We start from the raw sequence: 27,749 nt of genomic DNA, 5'->3' as shown, positions 1-27,749 counted from the left end.
ATTACTCAGCTTCTGCTTGACAGCCTCCCAGGAGGAGAAAGCTACCATCTTCTGAAGCAGCTGGCCCTACCCGTGGACAGCTCTCCCTGACCTCTTCTGCCCGTGGAGTCTGAAAAGTCTAACTCGTCCTCCATTGGACCCCCCCTTTCATGTGTTTGAAGACAGCCATTATGTCCTCCTGAGTCTTTTCTCCTTGATGTTAAATTTCCTCTCAGTTCCTTCAAGAAATCTTCACCTTTATTAGCTTTGAAAACTTTCAACAAACTACCCAACCTCTCTGCCTCGGTTTCCTCCTCTTTAAAATAGAGATTGATTAATGAGCATTTCATTCTCTTTGACCTTGTAATCTCAGTACCCCATAAAAGTCAATGGCAGAAAAAAAGGTCTTTTATACAGTGTCCCTAAAGTCTCAGTGCAGTTTTAAACTTTAATTAATAAAAACTTAAACAGATTATATTGTATATATGTATATACATATGTGTATATATGCATGCATGCATACATACATACATACACACATAAGTTATCCTTTCCACATTGTAGGGCTTAGGGGCATAGCATCCTAGCAATCTAGAAAATTCACATAAAAATTTTTGACCCTCCCCTCATACCAGAGAAGAAGTCTGAATTATTATGGTATTAAAAGATAAAACATGTTGATATTACACAATAACATACCATTTTGTGCATTTATACAAAAATACCATTTTGTGCATTTCTGAGTTTCTAAACCTTTTCTGTGTAGTCTGCAGCTTCCACAAAACTCCCCAAAAAATCCCCATTTAATTTCTCATGCTGACCCACAATATATCGAAGCCACCATGGCGAAAGTCAAAATGTGAAAGGGATAACTGTATATGTTATTGTTACTGAGTTATTTCAGTCATGTCCAACTCTCTATGATCCCATTTGGGGTTTTGCTGGCAAAGACACTGGAGTAGTTTGCCATTTCCTTCTCCAGATCATTTTGAGGAAGATGAGGAATTGAGACAAACAGAATTAAGTAACTTGCCCGGGATCACATAGCTAGTAAGTATGTGAGGCTGAATTTGAATTCAGGTCCTCTCGACTCTATCCACTACATATCTAGCTCTGTGTGTGTGTGTGTGTGTGTGTGTGTATGTATGTAAACACTGAACATTTAGCTGCTATATGTGTATGTATGCATACATCATGCATGTGTACATTTATGTATACTGTATATACATATATATACAGACACATACTTTTTAAACCTAAATAGATTAAGACTACCCCAAGACACTGGAGACGCCCTCAATATAACAGTATATTCAAAGCACTCTCTGGGGTAGCAATAGACCTGGGAACAATTGATGCCTGGCAGTTGGAGGAATGGTTGAACCATCTGTGGGAGATGAACATATTCCACTATGAAAATATCATCATGTCATAAGAAATGATAAATAATAGGAAATTAGAGAAATAAAGCAAGACCTATGTGAAGTGATGTAGAAATAAGAGAACAATTATACATAAATTAAAAACTTGAGCTATGTCAACTCCCGAGGCAGTAGAACCCTGGTGCTTGATAACAAATAACCTCAGCCCTAGGGCACTGATACCGAAGCAGCCCTCTTTTCTCTCACTATGGGAGTGGGGGACTAGGGATGTGGAATGTAATAGATGCTATCAGATGAGGTCACTCAGATACTCAGATGTTTTTTCTTTGTTATAAAGAAGGATTCTATGGGAAGGTGGCTAAGGGGAAATGATTGTGAAATAGTTAAAAGGCTACTACATATGTTGTTTGGGTTTTTGTAACAACATAAAATTAAAATCAACACCTATGAAGTACCTTATATGAGCAGGATACTGAGCTAGACCCTGGATAATCCCAACACTTCTTATATCCCAAAGCTGCAGAGATCGTATCTGAATTCCCAGTGCTTAGTACAGAGCCTGAGACACAGTGGGCACTTAATCATTGCTTGTTGATTAATTGCTTGGGGAAGCTCAAATGAGATAAAGCACGTAAAATGCTTTGTCATCATAAAGCATTATATAAATGTAAACTATTATTGTTTTTCACTACATAATATAAAGGGCGGGAAGAGACTTTTGAGATTACTGAATCTAAGCCCCTCATTTTACAGATGAGGATACTAAGGCCCACAGAAATGAAAGGACTTTGCCAAAGTCAAGAGAAAACAACAGAATTGAGACTGTGACTCCCAGTTCCCTAATCCTGCCACTAGGCCAGTTGAAATTGTGAGCCCCAAAATGGAATTATTCATATGATATTGTCATCTAGCATCAGCAATGCCAAGCGTTTTCACCAACATCAAAGGTAACCGGTGCTTGGCCAGATTTCTTTCCCCCTTCAGATGGAAAGAAAATACTGGCCAAGCAGAGGTTCCATCTAAAGCCACCATGTTGTCCCCATGCAAGTTAAAGGTGAGGGAAGGAAAAGCAGGAACTGTGGAGATACATTTGAAATGTTAAAGACATACTTGATAAGGAAGGCCTGTTCATGAGAAAGCAATTCAAGAAATCCAGGCAAAGGATTTGAGAAAGAAACAAGAGTGAATGGGGGCATGAATTCTATCCTGGGAACTAAAAGGTAAAAAAGTATTGATGTCCTGAGAGGAGAAGAGAAAGCCAGATAACACGAGAGAGATAAAAGAAGCACTTACAGGGAAACATGGAGCAACAGATAAGGAAAGGGAAAGATAGATCCAGGGATAAAGAGGAAACAGATCAATAAATAGCTGTAAGAAGCCTAAGTGGGTGAAGAAATCCAAGCAATATGTACACAGACTTTTTAGAGATAGCCTTTTCCCAGCTGAAGAAGGAGGAAGCAAACCATCAGTGAGGTGGAGGATAAAAGACAGTGAGTTAAGCACTAACCACAGCTTTTGAGCTATGATTCCAGCTCTTATACCTGACATGGGAATCTGTTCCTGATGCGAACAAAAGAAAAAGAACTACAAACTAGCCCCTTGGGAAGCTGACTTCTGGGACCCAATGCCACAAACCAGATAGGAGAAACCACCTGACAGGTTGTTTGGCACGTTCTAAAGTATCTGGAGGAAATGCTTTTTTAAAAAAGACTATCATAATATTATTAATAATAATAATTAGGGATAGGTGGTACATAGTAAAATGGAAACTTACCTGAATTCTGGTCTGATTTGTGACTCAAATGTACTATGTGATGTGAGGTAAGTCATTTTTCCCCTCTGTTGAGCCCCATAACCCCTCAGCTTGAGTCCCATAATCCCTAGACCCTTGAAGAGAGTTAGAACAGTAGCCTTGCTCTGGGGAACCAAAGTGCCAAGGGGACTGTGGTTAACAGAATAGCCACTGAGTCTATATGTTATATATTCATCACAAACCACACACAAAGGTAATTCACTTAAGGGAAAATCAGCTCCATGTCAACTAAATGGAAATAGAAAATCTTGGTTCAAATGCTCCATGACATTGACCTGGACATGAGGTCAGAGTAGACCACAAGTTACATATAAGTCTGCAATTTAGCCCTGATATCTTAAAATAAAATCATGGCCCTGGAATATTTTGGAGAGGAATAAAATATATTTCGAATATAGATTTTTGAGATGCAAAAGACCTTAGAGAGATCATATATAATCCATCCTCTGTATCTTATACAAGACTAAACCAAAGTCCGAAAAGGATGAGGTCATAAGTGTGTGTGTGGGATTAGTAGGTTTCTTTTTATTCCTCATACTTAACAATTTTAATCACATTATAGCAGTCCATTATACGCCACAAGTTATCTAGCCATTCCCTGTTAAATGTCTGGGATGTTTTCAGTAACAAATAATGCTACCATTAGACACAAATTAGATACAATGTGTGTATGTATGTGTATATATATACACACACACACACATACACACATACATGTATGTATATATACACACATGCATGTGTGTTTATATATGCATGTGTATATATAAATATATATATATAAAATTGGGGAGGGAAAAAAGAAAAAAGAAATTTATATAACTTTATTATTTAAAAGGAATAGCAAGTTATACATAATAGAATTATAGTTTCATGTGCAATCACCTTTTTTATTATACTATGTTGTGGAAATGCTTGTTTTATTCCATAAATTAAAAACAAAATGAATTTTTAAAAAAGCAAATAATGCTGCTTTTATATATACACATATATACATATCCCCTTTGTTCTTTTTGATAGTGTGATTATTTTCATCCTTTCCATTTTTTTTTTTGCATGGCTCAGTTCCTTTTAAGCTTTAATCTTCAGTATTTATGGGGTAGGAGGCTATATTTCAAGTTTACCCTGGCAGTTCCAACACTGTATTGTTCGGTTTTTGTCCCTTCCTCATCTTCCTTCTGCTCTCTTCTGCACAACTTTTAGTGATTCATTGATATTCTTTTCTTTCTTTTCCTTCTATTTTGAATATCACTATCACTTCTCCCCCATTCCTCCTATAACGTGGCAACCAATTTCCAAATCCCTCCCATGTCATTGGTAGGTATATAGTCATGAAAAAAATTACATGCATAGGCTGCATCTACAAATATACGTCTTATTCTCCATCTCTGGTCCATCACTTCTCTACCAAGAAGTGGGAAGACTCACCCATCACAAGTCTTCTGGAGTTATGATTAGTTTTGTAAGGTTATACAGAGATAATGACAGAGCCAGGCCAAGAACCCAAATCCCCTTCAATGGTATACTGGTAAATGTTCAACAACCAGCTCTCAAAAAAAGTATACAGGACACACTTTTAAATTTAATCTACGTTGTTAACTACTCTATCATTTTCTCAGGTCTAGACAATCAAATCGTCATCGTCATCATCATCATCATCATCATCATCATCATCCCTGATTTGCAGTGTTTGCTGACTTCCAAAGTATAAATGTTCATACTAAAAATTTAACAATCAGATCTTGCAAGCCCATATGAATTTGCTCCAACACACACCTGCCCAATTCCCAGTCTAGAATGCTATCCATTGTCCAAAGAAGCCTCCCAGAAGCCATGAATTAGTCTTCCCTCTATGCTCCACTTTATATAAAGGACATGAAGCCTTGTGTTAACCAGAACTTCAATAAACCATGCATACCAAGGTCAGGGATGTTGTAGGGGTGATTTCTACATACAGTAGGAGTTAAATAGATGACTTCCTAAGAGGTCCTTCCATACCTAAAGACTCTCCATGATGACATTTCGGATAAATGCATGAACTCCTAGCCCTCTGTCAATGACTCATGCAAATGAAGGGACCTCTGAGTGTTGGTGATTAGAAACAGCAAATGTTTCTGAAACATTAAATCTCATTTTGATTGATGGATGGTTTAGTAAGGAAGATATTTCTAGATATATGACACAACAGCCCTAACTTGGAAGTACTAGAAGCTGCCCAAACCTTTGGGCTCAGGAACAAGTGGGAAAGAAGAGAAAAGAATTACAAACCAAAAAAAAAACCAAAACCCTTAGGTACCTTTTTCTAAGTCTTGTGTCCCCTCCACCTGCAAAAAAACAAACACTAAAATTGTATTCTTTGTTGTTTTCACAAAACACGAAGAGAACAAAATGAAGAAAACTGTACAGTATTTTCCTTCATAAGAAGGATGGCGCCAACCCAGAAGGTCTCCAGTAATCCTGTCTGGCTGCAAAGGCAATTAAACAGGAGTGGGGTCCTGTGAAAAGGAGGCCTGCAAGCCAGACTATCTCTCAGCAAGAACAAGAGGTAGCAAACATTTTCCATAAATCTCTCTTCCTGGCAATTTAAAAACCAGAGAAAGATAAATGGGTGGTAAACCCAAAGGGCCTTCTCTTCACTCGGAATAAGCCGTGGGTACTGTCCTACTAATCAAGGGGGGGGGGGTAGTCTCCTTTCATTTTTTAATGAGGTCACAATCATTACTCACTTCCATATTGTCATACAACCTCACCCTTATTCTGTGGTAGGCAGAGATTAGGGGTAGCAGAACCTCAGTCTCCCGCCAAAGAGCTTATCCCCAACATTTTAATGAGTAAGTACACTTAGACTCAGCCCCCAAATTCCAGCTTTCAGATAGACAGACTCTCCCTTTCCATGATAGGGAACTTAGTCTTCCCCGTTGTGTACCTATGATATATTATTCCCTCCTTAGATAACTGGCTTACACAGAGATAGAGAAGGCAATTAGAATTTTCTTCTCATCACTCCCCCTGACCTTCAGGGATGTATTCTCTCTAGCTAAAACCCAGACTATGAATAATTGCCCCATTCCGAGATTTGGAATTCACTAGTGAAGTTTCTTTATCACACCTACCTGCCCGGCAACCAAGATGGCTTGTCTCAGTCTTTCCTGGCATGTGAATGGACAGTATGGGAAAGAAAACATCTTCCTTCCTATCTACCACCCACTCTCCCAATTCCACCTTTCCTCCAGACAAGGGAGTGAATTTGAGGTTCAGAAGCACTTTCCACCCTATATCCAGTCAGCTGTATTTGAAACTTGAGGTTTCAGTGTGAACTTCTGGAATTTCTTGGTGCTGAACCCTCAACTATCAGACACAACCATTAAGGTACTTATTCATTATGTATCCATCAAAATAAAAAAGTTTCCTTATCTTCTGTCGTTCAAGAAACATAGATGGGGAAACAATGCACTCTTCCAGAATGCATTTGACCAAATCATTGCACTTCAATAAGAATTTATTAAATCAATACAACAAGTCCTTGGGAGAAGATGAAAAACAACATAGCCCCATCCTTCAACAGCTTCCTTATCTCCTTTTCCTCTATATGTCCTTTGGCATTCACTCTTTCCTCTACTCTTAAAGGGTAAGATAACCTTTCCCTATGCCAAAGTTAAACCCTCTGGTTGAGTCTTTCTTTCTTTCCCATGCAGTTCAGACCTTGTTTCATCGGTGATTCTCTCCCTCTCTTTCATCTCGTCTCATTCTCCTCTACCTACAAACATTCATATCTCTTCTTTGTTACCCACAAAGCCTCCCACCACCCATCACTAAACATAGCTACCTTCACTAGCTATCATTTCCTTGGTTCTCCCTCTCAGTAGCTCTGCTTCCTTACCAACCTAGCTTACCATCCCTTCTATGCTAATGAAACTGTTGCCTTTGAGGTTACCAACTACTCTCTAACTCCAAAACTCAAGACTTGGCCTCATCCTCCTTGACCTTTCTGAAGCACCTGTTACTATGTATACCCACCTGCAAGATGTTCTCTCCCTCATTCCTACCTGTTATCTTCCTCCAGTCTCATAAATGCTGTCTTAGTCTCTCTCCCTTTAAAAAAAAAATCTCAATTATCACTTCTATGCAAATGACTAGCCAATCTCCATATCCAACCCCAATCTTTCTGCTAAGCTCCTGCTTCCCATTTCCAAGTTCCTACTGGATATGTCCCCCTGGATGTCTACAAAGTACTTCCAGTACTTTATCTCTTCCAGTTGTGTGCATATAAGCAAAAGTGAAGATTCTAACCCAGGTCTTTCCTGATCCAAGTCCAACCCACTTTCCACTAAGCTTTTCTACTTCACCACTGCCATCGAGCCAAGGTCTTCATGTCTACCTCAATAGGACAAGGGGGTAGATGAAGGCACAGTGTAATGATCCATTTTTTGGCATTAAGTTTTCTTTTCTTCTAGTTATCCATCTCCTGTGGACAGGTCTCAATCTCGACAACTCTTAGGTCACATTGAACAACAGCTTTTTCAGGATATCTTAGATAGACAAGAAAGCAATAAACTTCAGAAATGGCACAGACATAAATCCAGATGAGCTACACTGGAAGAACTCTAGATACAGCATGAAAAAGTCTAATACTGTGGGACTCTGGGACTTTTCAAGATAAGGAGCTACTGATGATCTGCATGAGCTTTAAAGCAACCTCTAAATCCCTTCCTTCTTCTAAACCAGGAGTGGGGAACCTTTTGGATTTGTTCTGTGAAGTTTGGATTTAGTTCAAAGGGCTGTACTTGAGGACCTGGAGGCCCACATGTGGCCTCAAGGCCACAAGTTCCCTACCCTTACCTTTCTCATATTTTGGTCTGTTGATTCAGTCATGTCCAACTCTTCATGACCCCATTTGAGGTTTGCTTGGCAAAGATACTGGAGTGGCTTGCCATTTCCTTCTCCAGTTCATTTTACAGATGAGGAAACTGAGGCACACAGATAAGCAAGTATTTGAGGCCAGATTTGAACTCAGGAAGACGAGTCTTCCTGGTTCCAAACCCAGTGCTCTATCCACTGCATCACCTAGCTTTCCCTTCTCTCTTATCATAAATGATACTCTATTCAGACAGGAATAAACCAAAACCAAGATACGTGCTTGTGATTGAGATCCATGGAATTAGGGAGGGATAAAGGGAAGTCGTCTACATAATTCAAGCAGTTCTATAGTAATACATGAAATAAATGTGTTTCTATATCCATCTCAGTTCTTTTCATAAATAACTTAGGAAACAGATAAGCTAAAAATTGTGGCTAATGGAATTCATGCCTGTCATCCCATCCATCCTTTATTCTGTATATTATTTCACAGTAACAAGTAGTGATAGTCTTTTGCCTAATTACAAATGACACTGTTAAAACAATTATGGTAGCCCTTCCTTTGAAACAAGCATGAGATTAGTAGGTAGTACAAGTAGTGATTCCTGTTTCAGAGATTAAAAAAAAAACCGAGGCCTAGAGAAGGGAAACTTCTTACCCAAGGCCAGAAGTGGCAGAATATAAAACCCAGGTCTCCCGAGTCCAAGTCCAGACTTCTTTCCACACTCTCTGGTGCACATAACTGTCCAAATAGGATCATGAACTCCTATAATTAGAGCTAGCTGGAACTTTAGACACCATCTCATCTAGCTCTGTCATTCCACAGATAAGAAACTGAGGCCCACAGAGCTAAGTGACTTGTCCAAAGTCACAAAGGTACTAAGTGTCAGAAACACCTTCACGGAAGACTTTGAAGTGGCTCTCCTATTACACAGAGCCACCTCGCTTTTCATGTCAAGGGTTGGAGGGGTAGGGTGCATGGCCAAAATCGGCCCCACTCTACAATTATCAAGCATGACAGAAGTAGAAGAGAAACATCTGGTCTAAGGTTGCTTTTGTAGCAGAGAACTTTCTTTGATCTCCAGCTGGTGTTCTCAATAGAGTCCAGTAGATCAATTAGTTAAGAGACCTTTCCCACTCACTAGTGGTCCCAATAGCTGATTACCAGGATACAGTATAAAAATCAGCTCTATTTATCAACCCTTCCCTTCCCTATCCTATTTTAGGCAGATTGTTTTCTTCCCCCTTGAAACAGCGTAATTATTAAATGACTATAGTGCCTTCTGTGTGGTTAATGACTTCCGCACTTTCTTCATTCCATTCTCATGCTGAAACCTATTTGCAGGGGTTTTGAATATGCCACTCCATAGTTACAGTTTCATTTCCTATTGCAGTTGAGGTTATGAAGAACTTGCTATGTCATTATTAAAAACCAACATCTTGTTCAGGTTTCTCTGGTATTTGGGAGAATTCAATCATTATGGTTTTATCGTTATTTCTTGAAAGTTCAGGGACGCCAATAGAATGCTTCCTTTTCACCTGGATTTCATTTTAATGGGTCTGACTAATTTCCCTTGTACCCAAGTGTCTGTTTCGAGAATGTCAATGGGCATATATAATCTTTCCCAAAGAATCTTCAACTCATTCATATCAGCACCAAATTTGATGTCATGAGGAAGATGGAAATTGTGCATTAGGAAACAGTGATGAATTATTTTGAAACACCAAGTAAAATCCCTTTTAGTTCCAATGGTTTTCAACAATATGATTCTCTAAATCTATACCTAACCCCAGACTATGATTTCCAGGGAAGTTAGGCTAGCTCTGTTTCAGCTCTAAATCCTATAATTTATGGAATTGATCAGTCATCTCAGTACAAAAAAATTTTAAAAATCCATTGAGACTGTTGCTTCTTTCCTTATTTCAGTGAATTAACCAATCATTTACAGAGTTCAATCCAAATGGTAAAATCAGTTGAGTAGCTTTTTTTGTTTGTTTGTTTCCTAGATTGGTGATTTCATCTACTTGGAGCATTCTCATCGTAATAACTCTACCCACCAATACAGATCAGTCAACTGTTCTGTTAATGTTTTGTCTTGAGAGTTACCAGGGACACCAAAAGGGTGAATGACCTCCCCAGGTCCTACAGCTGGTATGTGTCACAGGTAGAATTTGGAAAAGCATTAACTCTCTGCCTCTGAGACCGATACTTTCTCAATTCCTTTCTATTCCACTCCACTCAAGAAATACGTACTAAGCACCTATGTGTCAGACTCTGTCCTCGTCACTGGAAATATAAAGCCAAAAGCAAACCAGAGCCTGACTTTAAGGAGCTTACCCACGATGCCATACTCCCTCTCATTTGTGCATAGATAGTTATTGGTAACACATTGCACTGGCCGACTTCCTTGCAGTCTGTACCGTGCGTACAATGCATTTCATGGCCACAGAACTCAACCTGATTTATGGGCTGTGGTAAAACGCACACTGTGCAGGAACTAGGGCTGGCCATGAATAAAACATACAACAGAACATGGGAAACATGGTGACCACTTCCCAGGGTTTACTCAAATAAGCCAGACAGTTAGGATCACTTCACTCAAGTAGAACTAAAAAGAAAATTCAGGAAGCAGAAGGTAATTATCCCCTTTGGAGTTTAGCTTGGATACATGGAAGAAGCACAGTATCCTCTGTCATGGGAGGTGAGGGGATATACTACACCCACTGCCAGGAAACTGGGAAGGAGATAAGCTTTGCCCTCCCCTTTTATCTCTACAGATCACCAATTCTAATGCTCCCAGAGAACTGAAACACAGGTGTCTGTTTTTCCCTCCCTGAACTTCAGTAAAAGTTCAACATGGTAGACAGAGTGCCAAACTCAGGGTCAGAGAGACCTGGGCTCAAATCCCACTTCTGACATTTACCAGCTGTGTGACCTAAGTAAGCCACATGACCTCTCCGAACCTCAGTTTACTCATTTATCAAATGGAGGTATCTCAGTGTTGTAGTGAGCCTCAAATGGTATAATGTATGTAAAACTGTTTTGAGTGTGTATATATACACAGAGAGACAGACGCATATGTATATATATATATATTTGATTTAGACCTATAATTTCACCTCTGAAAGAAACTCTCAATGAGGACACTACCTTTTCTAATGCATGTTGTTATTGTTGTCGTTCAGTCCAGTCCAACTCTTCGTGACCCCATTTGGGGTTTTCTTGGCAAAGATAGTAGAATGGTTTGCCATTTCCTTCTCCAGCTCATTTTAGAAATAAGGAAACTGAGGCAGACAGAGTTAAGTGACTTGCCCAGGGACACACAGCTAATAAGTGTCTGAGGCTGGATTTGAACTCAGGAAGATGAATCTTCCTGTCTCCAGGCCTGGTATTCTATCTACTGTGTCACCTAGCTGCCTTCTCCTAATGCAAAAATTTTACTTAAAGTCTGAAAGAACTGTTTGCCTGGGGTCTCTGAGAGATTGAGTGACCAGGGACACTTAGCCCATATGTGTCAGAGGTGAAATTTGAATCCAGGTCTTCCACCTCTGACTCCAAGGCCTGATAATGATCCTATCCACTATTTCATGCTGCCTCTCAAAGCTCTATACAGATTTCAATTCATAGACATCCCAAGTTTATGACCAAGATCTTTCCTAGCGCTGACCCTCCCTTAGCTTCCCTATGACCATTTCCTCCATAACTTTAATTCCTGAAGTCCTCAAGAGTTGAAAAGGTCAGTTAAAGGCACGTTATGGTACCTGAGTTCTCATTTTCCCATTGCTATCTTTGCCCTGTTGCTTTAACACTCTGTAATTAGGGAGATGGCCCCCACCTTTGATGGAGTGAGAGAAGGCAAAGTTGATGGGGTCACTATCAGATGAATAGTTTGATATTTGATATTGATATAAAATTTCCCAATTTTACAGGTCCAATTGAATTGTGACTGAGGCTTTCATTTTGATTTTCAAATCCTCAAGTAGCCGAAAGAAAACAATCCAAGGGCCTCTACCAATGATAAATGACCTTCACAAAGGTCCCCAAAGTTTACAGAGACTTCCCATGTGACATCTTATTTGATCTTTACAACGAACCTGGGAGGCAAGTTCTGGCATTGTTATTTTCTTTGTCTGGATGAGGAAACTGAGGCTCAGGGAGAAAGGTATCATGGTGTGGTAGAAAAAATGCTGGATTTGGAGTCAGAAATCCTGGGTTGGAATTCTACCAGACCATAAGCAAGTCTCTTTCCTTCTCTGGGCCTCAGTCATTTACTCTGTCAACAAGCATTTACTAAGGACCAGTTATGTGCTAAGCATTGTGCTGACTGCTGGAAATGCAAAGAAAGGCAAAACTCACAGTCCCATGGGGGAGACAGTATGCAGACATCTATATTCAAACAAGATATCTACTGGACAAAATGGAGATGATTTCAGAGGTAGAGTCACTAGCATGAAGGAGGATGAAGAAAGGCTTCTTGTAGATGGGATTTCAGCTGAGACTTGAAGGAAGTCAGAGAAGATAGAAAGTAGTAATGAGAAAGGAAAGAATTCCAGGCATGGATGACAGCCAGGAGAAAATGACCAGAGGCAGGAGATGGCACGTCTTTGGCATTTTCATACCTGTGAAAGGAGCAGATTGGACCAAGGATCTCTAAACGTCCTTTCCCACTCAAAATCTATAATCCCAAGTGACTTACCCATGATCACACAACTTGGTGAGCATAAGAAGGATGATGCAAACCTAATTGTCTCCTGACTCCATGCTGACTTGATCTGACTTAGCTCTTAGAATTATTGACTCCCAACTCTTACAGGAAAAATTAACCATGAAATTTAAATTTAAAAATTAGCTGTTCTTTAAAAACCAATTGTTATGTGAAGTTGAAAGCAAACGTGGGCTCTACTCTTTCCTATTCTCATTTTTCTACAGAAAGGATTAAGCCTCCTGTGAGACAGAGACTTTTCCATAGGGGTCTCTCTGGACCATACATACTTCCCCAGAGGTTAGGACAAGGGAAATCCCCATTGCCTGGAGCACAAATCATGAAGTAGCAAAGATAAGTAAGTCCTGATGAAGTGTCAGCATGGCCAGGTATGTATAAAAGTCCATCTGCCCATTTTTCTTCCTTGCCATTTGTATACCTAACATGACTATGTTTGGAATATTTCTTGCCAGAACTACCATAGCTCCTACCAGAGCAAAGAACGAATCTTCCAAAGAGTAGTTCTAAAGGTCTCATTTACTAATATAACTCTACATATTTTTTTTCTTTTCTCCCCCCTTTGTCTTCTCTTCTAATAAATATCAACCAATAAGTCAATTAATAAGCATTCATTAAGAACTTGCTCTATGCTAGGCACTATGCTTAGCTCTGGGGATACAAAAAAAGGCAAATGATATCCCTGACCTCAAGAAGCTTATAATCAAATACAGGGAAATTTAAATTTAAATACCTTAAAATTTTAAGAAAAAATTATTGTGGCATCTAAGCAAATGCCCCATGCCTTTAAAGATGTACCTAGTAAGGAAAAAATAATTTCCTTGTCATAGCCATGGTGACACCATCCCATTGCCTAACATAAGAAAACACCTAGTGACAAGGATCTTTTAGCACTTTCAAAAGGGAAACTGAGGCACAGGACATTTAAGTAATTTGGCCAAGGTTATAAAGTCAAGGACAAGAGAAAACAATCGGAATGTGTTCGATCTCTTTTTGGTCAGGTTTCATATTGCATAAGATCTCATGGGATCTCAGAGTCAAGGTCTTTTGATGGGACACTGGATATAAAGGCTTGAAAGATGAACATTCAGCCAAGAGAGAACAGAGATATCTCTACTTCCTTCTCCCTTCTCTTTACATTAAAGTTGCAATCTAATCTTTATACAGACACTCAACTTTTTACTAAGGAATGTCATAGAAGGACCACCAAATAGCAATCTAAAACAAAACAAAAAAAAAAAGATTTGGATATCCCATGTATATTCTTTAAAAATCCCATTCCACTCATTCTTCAAACATTTAGTAAGTTTCTGCTATTGGCAATGCGCCATGCTGGGTTTTGGAGAAATTACAAAGAGAAATAAGATATTCCCTGCCTTAATAACAAGGAGTTATTAAGAGAGTAGAGTGATAAAGCATGTACACAGATGACCATAATATGGCCAAGTACAGAAATGGACTATAAAGAAGTGGGGTCAAATGAGGGAACAAGGAAATCTATCCCAGGGCCATGAAACAAGGCAGCAAACATTTAAGCACTTAGTGTGACAGAGGCATGGGGCCAACAGCTGGGGAGCAAAATACAAGCTAAACAAAAGACAGTTCCTGCCCTCGAGGAACTTGCATTCTAACAGGAGAAGACAATACATAAAAGGAAGGTAATGGGTAGGGACATTCATGGCACCAAAGCCTGGAGAGTCAGGGGCACAACCTGGAAAGGAATGAAGTATGGCTGACCAAGGCCCATTCTCAAAATGGAAGGCCCAGAAGGAATCACCAGTGGGAAAATGGGTAAAAAGCATGATGCAAAGATGTTTTAGGGAGTAAAGACCTGAGTAAAGGGGACTCAAGGAATATTCCATGGGAAAAGCAGCATTTGAGCTGAGCCTTGAAGAACAGATAAGACATTAACAGACAGAGCTGAGGAAAGAGTTCATTCTATGGTTAGTAATGGTGGAAACAGATACGTAGATGTAGGAAACCATGAGTCAGGTGCAGGGGACAGGAAATAGTCCAGTTTGATTGCAACATAGAAGTCACATGTGATCAAATGAGAAGAGTAGTTTGGAGGCCAATTGGATGGGGCCTTGAAGGTCACAATAAGGATTTTGAACATCATTCATTTGACAATAGAGAGTCATCAATGGTTACTGAGCAGTGGAGTAACCCTATCAAGGTTGTATAGGATGATCTGGAGGAGAGACTAAAGACTAAGAGACCTATAAGGAGACTATTGTAACAGTCCAAATCCTGGCCCTTCCTAGTTGTACTTTTCTTTTTTTGCTACTTTTCCAGGAACTAACAGGTGCACCAACATCAGCCTTGCTTCCCCTCATTTTGAAAAGTGTCCTACAGGCTTTATTTTTTGTTAGGGTTTCTAAAAAGAACTAGATGGATGGCCTCTGGAGACGGGGAAGAGGATTGGTGGCTCAAAGACTAGCCAATAGAACTGTGGACACAGAAGTTTCATTCTGAAATGTGTACTTCAATTCCCAGTGTCTAACGCAGTGCCTGGAACATAGTAGGCACCTGATAAATGCTTATTGATTGATTCTCTTCTAGTCCAGGGGCTCTTAACCGTTTTTGTCATAGAGTCTTTTGACAGTCTTTCCAGGCATAAGGCTTCAAATGTTAAGTATATAAAATAAAATATATAGGATTACAAATGAAACTAAAGGTTAATTAAAAACAAAGATGTGATTTTGTTTCCATCAATAAACCCCTTGAAATCTGTCCGCAGACCCCTTGGAGCCCCAGATTAAGAATTCCTGGGCCAGCCTTACAGAGCTGAATTTCTAAATGCACTAAATTTCTACTAAACTTAAATTCTACTAAATTCTAAGTTTCCACTGCCTAACATGACAGAATGGAAAATGTGCCGAGTACAGATTGAGAAGACACATGTTCAGGGGCAGCTAGGTGGCACAGTGGATAGAGCACTGGCCCTGAAGTCAGAAGGACCTGAGTTCAAATCCAGCCTCAGACCAAACACTTGACACTTGCTAGCTGTGTGACCTTGGGCAAGTCACTTACCCCGATTGCCTCACTAAAAAAAAAAAAAGAAGACACACGTTCAGATCTTGCTTGCCTCTGTCACGCGTGTAACCTTGGATAAATCATTCATGCTCTCTGAATCAGTTCCTTCCCTTGTAAACTAATAGGTTTGGACTATATGACATCTAATGCCCCTTTGGCTCTGAATTTATGATCCTACATAAGATTTGAAGCCTACGTTCCCCAGGAAAGGCAATGAGTATTAAAGAAAACACTCATCACACACCCTGCATAGCCATGTGTTTGGTTATGATTCCTACAACTTTAGGTCCCAAAGTAATTCTCCAAACAACATGTAGTCCATTGACCCTTTAGAAGATTCAGTTACTGTGCAGGAAGACATTCTGATTATTCTTAGGGTGGCTCCCCAACTCCATCTACCGGGCCTAAGTTGATGATACCCAGGTCCAACTATTAAGCAACAGGGGAAGCATCTTGATGACTGCCTCTTAAACAAAAACAGCCACATGCATAAGTATGCCTTTGAAAGATTAAGGTAAACATCTCCTGGACTTATTGCTGTTGACAGTATGTTTTCAATTTGCAACACCAATTCATCGGAAGCTTTTCTGCCAGGGAACCGGATGGCTCAGGGAATTAGTAATTGGTCATGAGTCGTGTAGCCTTTCAGCTCTCAGTTACCATTTTGAGTCCAGATCAGGCCAACCAACACTGAATTACCTGATGCCTTTGGAGGCCTTTGTAATATGAGCCTGTCTCCTGGATCCAGTTTCTCCTGTACAACATTGTATCTGGGGAGGCAAGATAAAACAGGACAGGACAAGGCAGGGAGAAATGTCTTGACCATGTTAAAACTTGAGTGTTGACCCTGGCTTTGTCCTGCTCCTGACTCTGGGCTAGCCACCCTGCCACCCCTCTATTTCCCACTTATTTCCACTCACAGGGCAATAGCTACCTATTTCCCTTGGCTTCCTAAACCATCACCCCTTCATTTTCCTACCTGTTGAATCTATTTCTCTGGGATGTCAGACTGTCCTTGAACTGTCACCCCTCCAAAGATCATCTTTTCTAATGCTCCTAGAAAAATAAACTCAGTTCTCTGATGTAGCCATACCTTGCTTTCCACATGGCTTGGTGCATAGAAGACCTGGTTTCCTTGAACTCAGATCTCCAACAGAACAGGATATAGGGATACACCTTCCCACCTTCCATAAAAATGAATAATTGGGACTTCCTTGGGTTTTCCAGGGGTTTTGCTATTTACAATGACAGAGAAACAAACTTCAATATCCCAGAAGAAGTATTATTTCATTCCTGTGGCAAATCCCTCTACCATCACACCTTTTTTCTCACCTTAGTGGGCAATCTTTGTGATATGTCAGTTTCCCACACAAATCCAGTGCCTTCAGTATCTTCCCTCTTCTCTTTCCCTGTTAAATTCTTACCAATCCTTTAGAGCCTAATTCCATTGGTACCTCCACCACAGAGGCTTTCTTGATCACTCAGTCAACAAGGAATTATTAAGTACCTACTCTGTGTCAGGCATTATGCAAGGCACTGGGGAATACAAGTACAAAAATGAAATAATCCCTACTCAAATTGGTAGCTAGTTTCTGTAACAACCTGGCCTCTCAGACATTACTGAGAATTTGGCATGTATCTTTTTAATGCATGTATCATGTTATAGTTATCTGTGTATGGGTCTTAGCCTTCTCCAAGACTGTAAGCGTCAGGAGGACAGATATTGGATCTTGTCTAAACCCTCAGCCCTTAACACAGAGCAGATCCTTAATAAGTGTTTGTTGAATTGAATTGGTAAAACTTGCCACAGCTCAAGCTCTACTGGCATAATCCAAAGTCACTTCCACCCTACAATGCATTAGGGTAACAGAAAGAAACTTAAAATTTTATATATATGTATCTATATGTGTGTATGTGTACGCGCACACACACACACACACACACACGCACATCACACACACACAATAGGCAGAATTACACATGTCCAAGAAGGCAATATGGCAAAGGCAATGGTATGCAATGGAAAGAATACAGTCTCTGGTGTCAGAGGAGCTGAGATCAAATCTTGGCTTCCTACCTTAGTAACCTTAAGCAAGTCAGTGAATTCTATGTGTCCAAGTTTCCTCATTACCAAAATGAAAGGGTTGGAGATGACCTCTGACTTTCCTTTAAATTCTGAGTCAATGATCCCATGATAAGAAGTTCTAAGACCAGATAACTCAGTCCGTATTGAAGCTCCTTATTCAATTTCTTCTTCCTAATCCTTGGAATCAACTCAGATCCGAGTTTTCCAATCCTCTTTCTTTTTTTCCCTTAGGCCTCCTTTTGCAAGAGGAAGCAAATTCACTACCTGTCCCCAACCTCAGCCCTAGCGAACTTCAAAATTTACCTTAATACAATAGGTGTTAAATGGCCCAGCAGGCCAGGGGAGGCCAAGGTAGGGTTCATTTACATCTCAGAGGAAATTCCAGACTGTCGGTCTCCATTTCACATTCCCCTAGGTCCCTCTCACTTAAAGAAAAATCCATAACTTTCTCACCATTATTCACTAAAAATGGCGTCAGTTTGGCAGTCTCCATTGCTGAATGGTGATTTGCAAGTGGCACCTGGACCACAGCAGTGGTACTGGTGGTGGGGAGACAGAGGCAATGATGACTTTCGTGCCTGGGATTTGTTTCCCCAACATTTCCCAGGCACCATTGCTCTGCATCCTCAAGTTATATCTGAACTGATGGTACTTGGGTCTAGGTTACCTTTACTGAAAGGTCAAAAATTATAAGTTTTCCTTCTAGTCTCCTTATCTAGGCCAGTTCAGTGCTCAAAACTATCCTATTACTATTTTAAAGCCGGACCAAGGACTTTGCTATGTAGGAAGCATCTTCTGAGAAGCAAACTTATTTAGAAAACCAGTGAGCCTTTAAAAAAAAAAAAGAAAAGAAAAGAAAAATAATTAATCTTCTTTTCCAAGTGAGTTATCAAAACCAAATTTTGTGTTACAACCTGGTCTGGTCTGTTTTATTTTAGGTATTTGCAGCCATCCTAAGGGAACCATCTTGTAGGAAACAGAACATTTTACATTTCCAGTTTTCCTTACCTATTCCAATTCCATATTTATATTGCTCCTTTTCCTTTACACTCTACAGTTTAGAGGAGCAATAATTCTCCCCCATATATCGTTCCACCAACAACCAATTAACAAATGCCCTGAGCAGTGAGCATTCTTGGCTACGGGGCCCAGCCAGTCATTAATTTGGTGAAGGAAGGGCTAACAAACTCATAAAGGGGAACTTGATTTTTAGAAGTTAGTTCAATTTTACATTATTAAAAAGGAAAATGCAGTAAAAATAATAAGGGTATTGCCAAGACTCTATTGCAAAGTCAATTAGTCTCACAAAAAGCCTGGGATTCTGAGATATAGACTTGCATTTGGAATCACTTACCCTATTAAAGCAACTCCAACTATCATCCCTGGCAAATAATATTTCACTGCTAATGTCTAGGGTCCTAATGAGTCATTAGATTTTTTTTCCTTTTATTCTTTCACCATCCTCAATGCAACAAAATTTATAACATCTCATATTCAACTACATGCATATATTAAACATATATACATACATATACTACATAATAAAAATTCCATGCACTGAATGCAAAAGTGCAGTAAAATACTTGCTCCATACTGTGAGTGTGTGTATATGTGTGAGTGTGTGTGTGTGTGTGTGTGTGTGTGTGCGCGCACACGCACAGGAGAGTGTGTGTGTCCATAAAATGACTTTTAGGGGGGGAAAAAAAACCTAATCAAACTGCAAAGTTCCAAGCTGGAGAATCTGCCTTTAACAAGCCATATGACATATATAATTCCTCTAGTGCTCAGTTTTCCCCTTCTGTAAAATGAGGGTGTCAGACTAGATGAGAGGTTCTCAAAGCATGCTCTGTGGACTCCCGTGGGGTCCCCACAATTCTTTCAGGGGGTCTACAAGGTCAAATCTATTTTCATAATTGTATTATAACATTTACATTCCTAATATAGTAAGTATAGATGGATATAACCCACACAAATGAAAGCTCTAGGCGTGTTCAATCATTTTTCAGAGTCTCAAGGGGCCCTGAGCTCCAAACATTTGAGAACCACTGGCCTAGATGATCTCCCTTCTAAGCCCATGTTAAGAATATGCTGCATTCTAGTTCAGAAGAGTAATTTTTCCTACAATTTCACCACAATAATTATTCAATATCTTAAAGTCTTTATTTTTTCTGACTCTACTCTTTTAATTAAGACATTTGGGTAAACAGACCAAAGGAAACATACTGTTTGTACATCAGAACAGTCCTCCAAATGAGAAACATGTTTTTTTGATCAGTGACTGGTGGAGAATAGTAAGTAGACAAGATTCTTTTTCAACAGCCCATTTTTTTTTGCAAAGCAACTGCTTTGCCCAATTCAAGTGTAGATTCAATGGCCATTTTTAAAAGCAGAGAACATTTAACCTTATGAAGTTCTAACAAAAAAAAAACCTCGACATTCTCTCCATGGAAACCAACCTAGGGTCCATTCAGGCACCCAGCTTGCTGCCATCAAACCAGAAAGTCCCCACAGACTCTACAGGTTTTCACAAGGAAGATTCAACTCTAATTAACTATAATCTTGTACATATTGCATTTTTCTACCAGGTTGAAAGACTAGCAGGGGGTGAGGTCTGCAGAAAAAAGGAGATTATTAAAACTTTAATAACCTGAGCCTTTGAACCTTTTCAAATTCTTTACAGTTTTCTCACATTTCCAAAGCCAGATGTCTACATAGAGTTACTGTGCCAGTGTGGATTTCATGTTTATGCTTTTATATCTGTTTTCTAGTTTATTTATTACCACTCCTTTCCCTCTTAAAAAATAGTAGAACACGCAGGGGTTCTTCCAGGTCTGGGCAAGAAAGTCTAGTTATTCTTAGAGGGAAATTCGCACAAATGATCTTTATTCATTACCGACATTGAAGATTTCCAACAACTCAATCATTCCTTCCCTGCTGCTAGAGGTAAATTGTTACAGAGCCTAGCAACATGGCAGGCTGAATCACAGCCTTCATCTCAATCCACTGACAAAGAAAGCCTCCAGCTCTTGATAGCATTGATTTGGGGGACTTGGGCCAGGCTTGTTACAAAGGCAAGACAAAGAACATAGCCCTTGATACAATGAGAAGGTCATTCTTTTCCCAAAGAGGAAGGCATTACAGCAAGTACAATTACCCATACCACATTAGGGGTAACTACCCCACAAGCTATAGTTCCAAGCCTGGGAATTTGTTTTGTACCTATGTAAAAGATTTCTGAATTTAAAACCTGGAAAGACTTGTATGGACTGATGCTGAGTGAAGTGAGCAAAACCAGGAGAACATTGTACACAGTAACAGCTACATTGTGCAATGACTAACTTTGATAGACTTAGCTCTTCTCAGCAATGCAAGGATCTAAGATATCTCCAAAAGACTCATGATGGAAAATGCTGCCCACATCCAGAGAAATAACTAAAGTTTGAATGCAGATCGAAGCATACTATTTGCTCTTTTTTTCTTCTGTTTCATTTTTTCTTTTTTGTCATGGTTCCTCCTATTGGTTCTAATTCTTCTTTACAACATGGCTAATGTGAAAATATGTTTAATAAGAATTAGAGACTATATCAGATTGCATGCCATTTTGAGGAGGGAGGAAGAGAGGGAGGGGGAGAAAATTTAAAACTCAAAAGTTTGTGGAAGTGAATATTGAAAACTAAAAATAAATTAATTTTAAAAAGATTTCTGAATTTAAAGCTAAAAGGGGCTTTAAGCCATTATCTAAGTTAAAGCTTTAGATTCAGACTGTTCAGCTCTCTTTGGGTCTTTCATGGCTTGTTCTAGAGCATCTTACATTCTGTATATGTGTTTGGAATTCTTCAAAATACAAGTGTCCATACAACTTACATACATACATCTTCCCTAGATCATGATATCAATCTTTTGTCTCAACTCTTACCCATCCCTCAGCATTGAATGGGTGTGGCCTCAGATGAACTGAGAGTTGGGGAAGACCTTAATTTAGAAAGGCCAAGGTCACCTGTTGCATCCTGGGCCATCACCAGTCATCTCGATTTTTGTCTTGCCACTAGATTTTGATGACTTTGGAGGAGAGAATGAGGCTGGTGACTGTGTAGCTCTGCCTTTTAAATCCAATTGACACACACATGTTGGTCCTCTTCAAGAACAAAGAACAGACAACAACTTCCACTTTATTCAAAGCCATATTATGTTAAGATACTCGTTCACCTACAAAATGAGGATCTTGGAAGAAGGATCTTTCTGCAACATTCTCAAGGGTGAAACCAGAAGTGGAAAACTGGTTCTTTTTTGTGGATATAAATCACTTCTGAGTAATGCTAGTAAACAAAAAGGTTCAAATCCTCAGTTTCACCATCAGCAAGATAGGGATAACAACACCTGTCATATTGACCTCACATGGTTGTTGTGAGGATCAAATCAGAAAATACCCACAGAAATTCTTTGGAAACTGTCTAGGGCTCCCCTGAATGCTGTATCGACCACCTCCTTCCTTGCCACTGCCACTCAGAAGTACTACCATATGCTGTTGATACCACTCATGCATATTTCTAATGAGATGATGAGTGTATCTTCTGCCTGTAAAGGCAGCATTTTTTTAAATAATAGAAAAAGAAGTGTCATTAATCTCCCAAATTCCATTATCATGCCTTTGACCTCTACAAAAACTTGTGGTGCCTTCCTATTCTCCAGTGTAACAAACTTGGGAAGAAAACAACTTATTAGTAAGAAGATGGTGCCTGAAAACAGAATTTGGATAGCCTAGCCACGGTTTAGGAGTGCACCTACTATGGCTTAGTAAAAATAATATTTGCTTGAAGTCTTGGAAAAGTCAGTATGTCCCTGTGGAAAGAATTCTGGACCTAGAGTCCCAGTTCTCCCACTTTCTAACTATATGACCTTAGACAAGTCTATGAAACTAGAGGTCTCAGTTTCCTCATCTGTAAAAAGAGTCAGTTGAACTACATGATGTTTAAGAGCTTTTCCAACTCTACATCTATGATTCAATGGTCAAAAAGACTTTAAGTTGAAAATGGAAAGGGAAGGAAAAACTGCCCACGTATTTCCACAAGCCAAAAACAACAGAATTAGGCAACATATACAAAGAAGAATATCAGTGGAAAAGAAGAATAATTATCAAGAAATAATACTCGAGAAAAAAAGGAAACAATTAAGCCTATACATAGGTTTAGATATACAATGTTCAAAATAAGGATAGTTTTTCCCTAAAAAGTGAACTAGGGACAATAGAAAGAGGTAAAGAGCCTTGGTGGAATATGACTTATGCCTGGAATACGGTTATGAAAAGGTATACTTTATTCAAAAAAAGACATTTGATGAAAGGAATGATAGAGTTAATATAGAAATAGATAAAATATAGATATAACCATAGATATAGGTAGACATTTGCTCTTCTTGAAGACAGCCCAGTAGAGAGTGTTAGGATGAAAATCAATAGAGGGAGAGCTAGAAGCATGCTATAAAATAGATATGGAGTTCAGGACACATTATGGAGACATGACATAGTGGTGATTGGGGACTTCAGCAACCCAGACATCTTCTGAGTGCTATTCTGGACCTGATAGGGACCAATAAAAATGAGTTATCATCTAAGTAGAAGTGATAGGAATCTTGGGAGGAAGCAAAAGGTTTGCATTAAATTTCTTGAGACATAAGCAAGAGAAAGCTTATCATATTCTGCTGCAGACCTTAGATTTGAAAAGATTCAGAGAAAGGATAAATTGGATTCCATGTAAGTCAGCTCAAGGAGGAATTGGATGTTCTAAAGTATGAAATTCCAACAACACAAACAGAAATTATTTCAAAGAGGTAGAAAAAGGTATATGGTCTAAAAAACTCAACTCATGAACCAACATAGATAGTAAAAAGACAAGCACAGAAGACAAGGGCAGGTAACTGAAGACAAATACAAACACATGACCCAATCCTTTAAGAACTGTACCAGAAGAACTAAAGCTGAGACCTGAGTGTGACAAAAATGTTAAAAGCATCAAAAAGGCTTTTTGATCTACGTTGGGGACAAAAGGAAGATCAAAGGAGTAGTAGAAATACTGCTTGGTGTAGTTGGGCCAATGATAATGGAAAACAGAGAGAAGGATCACAGAATCATAGCTTTGGAGCTGGAAGGACCCTGAGAGGCCATTGCTAGGTGGCACAGTGGATTGGAGTCAGAAAGGCAGGTCTGAGTTCAAATCTGGCCTCAGAAGTGTGACCTCATGTAAGTCACTTAATGTCTGTCTGCCTCAGTTTCCTCATCTGTAAAATGGGGATGATAATAGCATCCACCTTCAGTTATTACAAGTATAAAATGAGATACTATTTGTAGAGTACTTCACAAACCTGAAAGCACTAAATAAATGCTAGGTGTCATTACAGAGTTCAATACCTCCATTATACTGTTGAGAAAACTGAGGCACAGAGAGGTTAAGTGACTTGCCTGAAGTCACACAGCTAGTAAGTGTCTGAGATGGATTTGAACCGAGATCTTCTTGAATGCAAGTCCAACACTATTTATTCCCCTGTTTGTCTCCAAGAACAGTACAATTTGTATTTTGCTTCCATTTTCATGGAAAACTAGTTTTTGGCTGGAAAGGACAGAACAAAAATGATTGGTGATTGAAAGTCAAGATAAGGGAAGTAATGGTATGAAAGTGTCTACCTTCCTTCAATGAGGAAGAGTCACCAAACACAAGTAAACCACGTTCCAGGCCTGGGGCTAATATGATTGCTAAGCTACCCTTAGAGCTCTGTGGAAAGTTTCACAGGATGGGAGAGCTGCTACAGGACCATAGATGGTTCAATGTCCCAGCTTTCTAAAAAAGGAAGAAAGTTGATCCTACCAATTATAGACCAGTGAACTTGATTTTGATGCCAGAGAAAAATCTAAAACATTACTAAAGGGATGTTTTATAAGCATTTAGAAAAGTAAGCAATGTTCACCAAAAGTCAATATGGTTCCAACAACTGATAATATTAAGAAAAATGCAACACTAAGATATCACTACAAACCCATCAAATTGATAGAGGGTAAAATTCGTTTTTAAAAAGTCCATGTTGAGGGGCAGCTAGGTGGTGCAGTGGATAGAGCACTGGCCCTGGAGTCAGGAGGACCTGAGTTCAAATCTGGCCTCAGACACTTAACACTTACTAGCTGTATGACCCTGGGCAAGTCACTTAACCCCAATTGCCTCACCAAAAAGTAGAAAACAAATAAACAAACAAGAAATAGCAAATTGTAAAGTGGAAAGTTTAAAAGAACAGATCATGACAAAATAAAACTCAGCTCCTTACTTCCTCATCATACCATTCTGGACAATTTTCAACTTCTTGGTATCCTTCTTAAAGCATAGTACCTTAATGGAAAAAATGTGTGTGTGTGGGTGTGTGTGTGTGTGTGTGTGTGTATAAATACATATGTTATATATATCAAATATGTGTGCCTATATATTAAAATGTGCATATGTATGTGTGTATATCTTTTCTTATACTATGTTATGGAAATGCTTATTTTATTCTATATATTAAAAATTTTATATATTTGTTGTGAAGTTGTTTTTTAGTTGTGTCTGACTCTCCATGACACCATTTGGAGATTTCTTTTTTTTCTTTTCTTTTTTTTTTTTGGCAAGGCAATTGGGGTTAAATGACTTGCCCAGGGTCACACAGCTGGTAAGTGTCAAGTGTCTGAAGCCGGATTTGAATTCAGGTCCCCCTGACTCCAGGGCTAGTGCTCTATCCACAATTTGGGGGTTTCTCAGCAGAGATACTAGAGTGATTTTCAGTTTCCTTCTCCAGCTCATTTTACAGATAAGGAAACTGAGGCAAATGGAGTTAAGTAACAGCTAGTAAGTGCCTGAGGCTAGATTTGAACTCAGGAAGCTGAGTCATCCTGACTCCAGTCCCAGTGCTCTATCCACTGTGCCCCTAGCTGATACACACACATACTTCAGCTGTGGTCCATCTAATAGAGAACATAATCAGCACTGCCCATAAATTGAATACTAGACATCTCTTCCAGCAGCCTAAGATCCCATTCATATCTTTTGGCTGCCATTCCATATCATTAATACATTGTGTTGACAGTCCACTAAAACCCCCAGAACCTTCTTACATGAGCTGTTGTTTAGTCACACCTCCCCATCTTGTATTTGTGAGTTGCGTCTAAAACTATTTATCCCTTGCCAACTCCATTTTATTAAATTCAGTCCATTACTACTATCTGTCGAGGTCTTTTTCTATCCCAGCAGACAACATAACAAGAGCTAAGATAGCTAATGTTTATGTAGTGCTTTATAGGTTTACAAAGTAGATCTCGTTTGATCCTCAAAACAATCCTGTGAGGTCAGTGCTATTATTACCATCCCCATTTATCTAAGGAGGAAACTGACACCAAGAAAGAGTTAGATGACTTGACCAAGGTCACACTGCTAGTAAATGACTGAGTTAGGAGTCAGATCGGGTCTTCCTTACTCCAAGGCTCAAGCCCGTCAACTATGACACATAGTAGTCTCAGTATATTAACTGTTTCCCTTAGTTGTCATCTGCAAATTGGATAAGAATGTCATCTATGCCTTGATCAGCATCATTGATAAAAATGCTTAACAGCACAGATCTCTAGGGCAAAGGTATCAAACACCTAGCTCACAATATTTCCCAGTACTGTCTGAACCAGATTCTAATGGAATTGGGAAATATCAACTGCTAAAAACTTTGTTTATTTAGTAAGTGCCTTCTATGTATCAGGCACTGTGCTAAGTATTAGGGATACAAAAACAGGCAAAAGACAGCCCTTGTCCTCAAGGAGCTTATAGTCTAATGGGAGAGACACCATGCAAACAAACATATACGAAGCAAGCTATATACAGGATAAATTGGAAATAATTAAAAGAGGGAAGGCACTGGTGGCAGCTAGGTGGCGCAGTGGATAATATCAGCCTTGCAATCAAGAAGACTCAAGTTCAAATCTGGCCTCAGACACTTACTAGCTATGTGACCCTTTGCAAGTTACTTAACCCCGTTTGCCTCAGTTTCCTGATTTATGAAATTAGAAGGAAAAGGCAAACCACTCCAGTATTCTCATCAAGAAAACCCCAAATGGGGTAGGTAGGTGGCACAGTGTATAGGGCACCAGCCCTGAAGTCAAGAGGACCTGACTTCAAATCTGGCCTCAGACCAAACACTTGACACTTACTAGCTGTGTGACCCTGGGCAAGTCACTTAACCCCAATTGCCGAAAAAAGAAAGAAAGAAAGAAAGGAAGAAAGAAAGAAAGGAAGAAAGAAAGAAAGAAAGAAAGAAAGAAAGAAAGAAAAAAAGAAAGAAAGAAAGAAAGAAAGAAAGAAAGAAAGAAAGAAAGAAAGAAAGAAAGAAAGAAAGAAAGAAAGAAAGAAAGAGAGAGAGAGAGAGAGAGAGAGAGAGAGAGAAAGAGAGAGAGAGAGAGAGAGAGAGAGAGAGAGAGAGAGAGAGAAAGAAAGAAAGAAAGAAAACCCCAAATGGGGTCACAAAGAGTTGGACACAACTAATTGACTATAGCAAGGCACTAGAATTAAAAGTGATTAAGGAGAGCTTCCTGTAAAAGGTAGGGTTTTAGTTAAAGTATAATGAAACATCACTAAGGTTACATTTTACCACCAAGTCAATATGAGGGCTGCAGAGATCCTCATGAATGAATGAATGGCCCAGTTTCTATTTGAAACTACTTTTTTAGAACACTCCACTAGAAACCTCCCCCAAGTTGACAATTATCCATTAATTGGTCCTCTTTCAAACCGGTCCACCAGTTGTGATGCCCCCTCACCGTCATCTGGCAGGCTTCTCTCTATCTTGTCTACAAGCAGAGTACAAATGGCTTTTGTCAA

This window comes from Phascolarctos cinereus, unplaced genomic scaffold, assembly GCF_003287225.1.
Source record: "Phascolarctos cinereus isolate Bilbo 61053 unplaced genomic scaffold, phaCin_HiC Scaffold_1;HRSCAF=81, whole genome shotgun sequence".
NCBI lineage: Eukaryota > Metazoa > Chordata > Mammalia > Diprotodontia > Phascolarctidae > Phascolarctos > Phascolarctos cinereus.
This window is presented reverse-complemented; position numbering follows the sequence as displayed.